Source organism: Plutella xylostella, chromosome 7 (genome assembly GCF_932276165.1).
Source record: "Plutella xylostella chromosome 7, ilPluXylo3.1, whole genome shotgun sequence".
In the NCBI taxonomy this organism is placed as follows: domain Eukaryota; kingdom Metazoa; phylum Arthropoda; class Insecta; order Lepidoptera; family Plutellidae; genus Plutella; species Plutella xylostella.
In genome coordinates, this window is record NC_063987.1 from 1,219,625 (window position 1) to 1,225,478 (window position 5,854).

At 35.1% G+C, this 5,854-nt stretch overlaps 1 long non-coding RNA gene across 2 annotated transcripts; it reads left to right on the forward strand.

Annotated features, from left to right (window-relative positions):
• On the forward strand, nt 1–1,562 carry LOC125488775. 2 transcript variants are annotated; one of them, XR_007266494.1, is made up of 3 exons: nt 1–453; nt 565–730; nt 1,034–1,562. It is a non-coding gene; the product is annotated as an uncharacterized LOC125488775 (long non-coding RNA). The 2 variants fall into 2 exon arrangements; XR_007266495.1 differs by lacking the exon at nt 1,034–1,562 and adding an exon at nt 910–1,027.
• Nucleotides 1,563–5,854: the final 4,292 nt, after the last annotated feature.

Consider the following 5,854-nt stretch of genomic DNA (forward strand, 5'->3'; position numbering starts at 1 on the left):
CGGGGCGCGATTCACATCTCAACCGAAATATTTGTAAAGCGATACGAACGAGTTACGAGATGAAATCCGCAATGTTTAAAAACGCGATTCATAGCACACATACTTTGATCTCGTTTTCATATCGCTAGTTCGTATTTGGATGGCTTGAGTGAAATGAATGAAACTATATTTTTTTTAATTGCCATGCAAAAATTATAAATACTACCACTAATTGTTTTAAATAATTTTGTTCCTACAATATATTTTGTTGGAATTAGTGTCGATAGCAAGTATCAAGAAACAGCTTTTTAATTCAACGTTGAAGAAATTCATAACCTGTGGCACTTTTGACAGCCGCCATGTTTTCTCCATAAAAACATTGATTTTCTTTGCTCATTTTCGTGTCAACGTAGTTTTTTTGGAAAATAAGAAGAAAGGAAGTTTAACTTACTTAGAGAAATACGACTGAGACATGTAAGTATCAATGTATTAACCTATTTTTTTAAAAATATAAATGTTACCGGTTGTAGTCAAGAAGGTATTGTAATTTACGATGTATCCAATTTCTGTTTTGAATTGTTTTAGAAACACAAGCAGCAGCCGATGTGCTTGAGTAGCAGAAGGAGCAACTGCGTTGTGAGAGGGCCACGGCTTCAGCCCTCACAATGATAGCTGATTAGCTGAAGTAATGAACAGACAGGCTGCAGTCAATGAGAGGCTTCTTGAGGAGGGGTTCCTCATATGGAAAAAGGTAGGTTATTCCTAAATGTTTGGCTAAATAATAGAATAGAATTTAACTTCATTGTTACCCCAATAATGTCTTAGGAAAACTGGTGTTGAATATTTATGTTACAGCGTAGTTTTGTTTAGTATCTGTCTGTAATTTTTTAGATCAATATCATACTGAACTTTTCATTTTGTCTTTTCTAGGCTAATGAAAGGAACAATCAAGACCAGACTTAAAGTAAAATAATACGTATACATAATTTATATCGGAATAAGTACAAAATATTTTTGTAGGTATATGTTTTAACTATAAATTGAAAATCCACAGATTTTAGCGGCGACGCAGTTGCGCGACCAGTGAAGCTCAGGCTCCGCGACCAGCGTGGAGCGCGCGGTCAGCGCGGCGCTGCTGCGGCTGCTGCGCGGGAGGATCCCGTCCCTGCGCATGCGCCTGGCCTTCAATGACCTCACGCCTCTCTTCTTCCTCTTCTTCATGAGTCAATTCAAACAGAGGAGCACCTGTGATTACTGATTACCTAAGTTCCTATATACAATAATAGTTTAATAATTGTTAACAAAATATTGTATATATAAGTATTAATAATTACTTATACAAAAGGCTAAAAGCATTTTGTACCAGCCAACCTATAGGAGAGAATATGAGAAAAATAATAAGACTTTAATCTTTGATTGCCATTATCTGTAGCTTTATTAAGTGGTAAAGGGACCTAATTACTACCTATATTTTTTTAGTATTTGTGATAATTCATAGAATTTATTAGTTCTATCAATAAATAAAATATACATGCATTACAATGTGTTTAATTCATTAACTTACAATTTGCACACTGAGGGAATGTGCATGCTTTCGGTTAAAATATTCTTCCTCATTCTGCGAGGGCCTCAGGCCAAAACCCACACCAATCAAATAAATATCACTATACAAGCTTACTATAAAGGAAAATTACGAATTCGGTAAAGATGGAAACGTATCTCGTAGGGACGGCTGTCCGGCTGAAAAATGGCTTGAAGATCTTGGAGAGATGCGTACAAGGTCAATTTCACTTTTAGCAGTATTTTCTGAAAACGATCTAACAATTTCACCCTTTTCTTCGAAAGTTTAAAATCGCTAAAACGTCAAAATATGACAGATAAGCGATATCAAAAAGTTCAACAAAAATGACATGAATCGCGTCATTCTCCATTCCGTTCATTCATTTTGCGATCTCGAAACGATCTTACTATGTAGCTTGTTTTTAGTGCCATGTGAATCGCAATTTCATAGCTCGTTCGTAAAAATCTGAAAACGAGATGAAAACGAAGTTGTTTTTTGTGACACGAATCACCCTGCAGCATTGTAGTTACCTAAGTACAATTATTGTAACATTACAACATTTCTACATAGTCTGTTAGATCGAAACCAGGGAAAGGTTGATCGATTATATGTCATCTCCATATTAAATTCTTGACAGATGTGTCAAAAACCAAGCAATAATCCCTGGTTATGCTCTAACCCACTATGGAGAAATTGGCACTTACTATTTTAACTCGCCTACTCATAAATACGGCTAATCGAGTCCGCATTGTTCTATGATAATGGTAAAAAGAAAAAAAAAACCATAACACTCTCATATTGTACATAGTTACAAATAAATTATTTTTGGCAGTAAGTATTAAAAAAATATTTTTTTAAGGTTACTTAAAATGTATTAAGTACTGAATATAGCCTCTACCCACGTGACGTTTACTGATTTAATTCTGCCCTATACTCGTATTTATACTTAATTTTACTCTGGGTAAGAAGGCTGATGATGATGCTGAGACAGTCCTTCTTCATTACTCTATACTATAGGAATTGCGATAAAGAAATTGAGTTAAAAAACAATGTTAAGTACTTACAATACATACGAGTTTTTTTAGTACACGATGGCATAACTTTACTGGTCATATTTAAAATATTCAAATAACTCCTGCAAATAAAGTGTAGGTAAGTATCTAACCTAGAACAAGAAGTAACCGATTATGAATGTAAGTACATATTTCATAACACCTACTTCAAGGCAGAAAATAATCGATAGTTTTCACTTCCTAACACTCAGAGGATGAAAACATCCGAACGTGGCGTGCCAACGATTTTATATCGGATTCTACCGAACAAAAATCAATGGGTCCTGTAATTTAACTAGTAAACATACACTCCAAACGAATTTAGTCCATATGCTATAATAATAAAACCGAGAGCGCAAGGAATTGTATCGGCTTCGAAGGGACACATAATAAAGTGAACGCTCTAGATCTCCTATTTAAAATTAAAATTAGTGTTTATTAGAGCATAGTGCTTAAGGGCAACTGTATAATATTGAGAAATTTATTGTTGCTTAACTATAAGATTGGTATCAAGCTATCTAGTATCAGTTTATAGGTTAACAATAAAGGTAAATTGAGTAGGTATTAGCAACTACCTACCTACAGTGGAAAATACAGGAATAGACCTAACGGAGGTGAAGGATCTACATAATATTATATTATATTTGAATGGGCCAGCAATTTAGTATACTTACCTACCATAGTAACCCTTAAATCGATCTTAATTTATTATTAACAAACTTCGGTTATGGTACTAGACCATCTTTACAACATTAAAAAAATAATGCCCTTTATGAAAACCTACCTTACCTTCTTATAATACCTATACTTATACCTATACCTGTATAATAATATGTGGATCATGGAAGGGTCATGGGACATCTCACACACGGCCATACAACTAGGCAGAGCTTGTAAAATCGGTATCGGACAGCTAGCTGATATACCTATCGACACAGAAGAATACCTATTGTACATATAAACACCCAAGACCCGACTACAATATTTGTATTCATATGAGTACTTACATCAATGTATTTATTTCCCAACTGTAACTTTTATACACTGATTACCAGTCGTATACCTAGGCTACTCACCTAATTATTATTACCTATTCTGAACCTAATTACGCAACTTTTCCATTAGTGGACAACGCAATATCATTGGGATCATCTGTAATATTACTTACTACTTTAAAGTAATCTATGCAAAATGTATAAAAGTACTATCGGGGAATCGGGTAGTATACTCCTTTCTGTACTTCGCCTAGCGTATCAGTTGTTCTGCAGAGTTCTGCGGCCTTCTGAGGTCTCTAGCTTTTTCTAAAGCGAGACAGCAGTGAAAATTGGCGCAAATTTGTATGGCGCGGAGCTAGTGCAGCGCGAATACCTCTAGGTGGCGACTCTCCAGCGCCATACAAATTCACGTTTACTCGCCACTACTTAAAAACTCGCACTTAAAGTCTACCTATGTGAAAAAATTAGACATAGGTAAGTACCTAATAAATATAACAATATGCGTAAATAGTTTGCAATATAGCCATGGACTTTCTCCTACTCTGGAGGGTAATCTCCATAATATCCACGCTTGGAAGTCGGTTGGAGATCTCATACAACACAAACATTTAACACCCAAAACCCAGGAATAAAAGTATTTGCCTTTAACAAATAAATATCTTTCTCAAGCGGGAATCGAACCTGGACCCCTCAGTATAGCTATTCTATTCTATTCTATTCTATTCTATTCTCTGTGGGGGTGTAAGTTCCTGCACCTGGCTCTCTCGAGTGGAACCTTTGTGCATATCCCCAAGGTCTAAACTGCCTTCCTAAGCTTGGACCATTTCCCACCACGCTGGTCCACTGCGGGTTGGTGGGTTCACATATCTAGATGTGCTAAGTAAATCTAGATATGCAGGTTTCCTCACGATGTTTTCCTTCACCGTAAGAGCGATGGTATACATTGTACTTAAGTTAAAAGAACTCATTGGTACATGTCAGCGCCGGGATTCGAACCCGCATCTCTTGATTGAGAAGCGGGCGCTTACCCGACTGAGCTACCACCGCTCAGTATAGCTAACAGAGTTACTAATCACTGCGCCATCATGTTATTTGATCGTGTGTTCACTGCACACATGAAATGCTCACGGGATGCGGAATCTTGTTTTGAAAAAAACTCAGATAGTATTTCCCTGACGGTACCTACAAATATATTTTATAGTAAATAAGTAGAAGAACACCTAGTTATTAAGTAATAACTTTACTGATAATTTGCAATAATAATTATACTTGCCTGTATCTGTCTACTTACGTACATGATTGTATTCATATAAATCCAATGTGCTCCTTTTGAAAAGTAAAAGGGAGATTTGTCCAATGACTATATTTAAGTCTGTAAGTAATTAGTTTTTCTTTCAATTTTGTAATTTTTTCGACATGTGACAATGACTATTAAAGAGTTAAATACCACTTACTTTACTATACTTTAAATCCCACTGTGTATTTTAATATTCATTTTAAAATAAACGTATTCACCCTTACTGTTTTTTCGGACCTATTATGTACAGCAAGCAAATCCTACTAACCTATAATTGGACCGTCATTAAACAGGTGTCTATAGTGCTCAACGTAATAAGCAGTAACAAATTCAAGTGGAATATTTCTGTAGTAATTCACAACTAACATATTACAAAATAAGTAGAATTGTTTTATCTCTAGTCTTATAATTATTATAATACACTTTGTTAGACCATTAGGCATTTAAGTTTTGGTTTGGATGTATAAGTCTACCGGTCTACCAGAGCTTACGTAGACTAGGAGCGAGGTAAAAAAATACCAAAGAAATTGGATAAAGTTGTTGAAATTGGAATTGGAAACTCTTCTCATAGGTCTGTACAATAATTTTATTAGACGATACTTAAAAACTTAAAAACATGTATTCAAAGCAAGTTCCTACATTCAACAAATTTCAAAACCACTCGTAATATGGGTTTAAATAGGATGCTTACATTCATGCTAGCTTATAGTTATGCGTTATGCACTAAAATTATAACATATCTGACACCGGGTACACGTAACAGCATCCGTTTGACATTTTATCTAATTGGTCATTAACCATTCATGTCCCCATTAATTTAAAAACCTAATTACCTTGTGAAGTTCAATGTTGTGTTATGCTACAAATATAGCTCCGTGATTTCCAATTTATATTAACTGGTTTGTAAAATCACGAAATTCGCTCACGCATACATTAAAAATAGGGTAACGCTACGGAATTAAATGTTGGT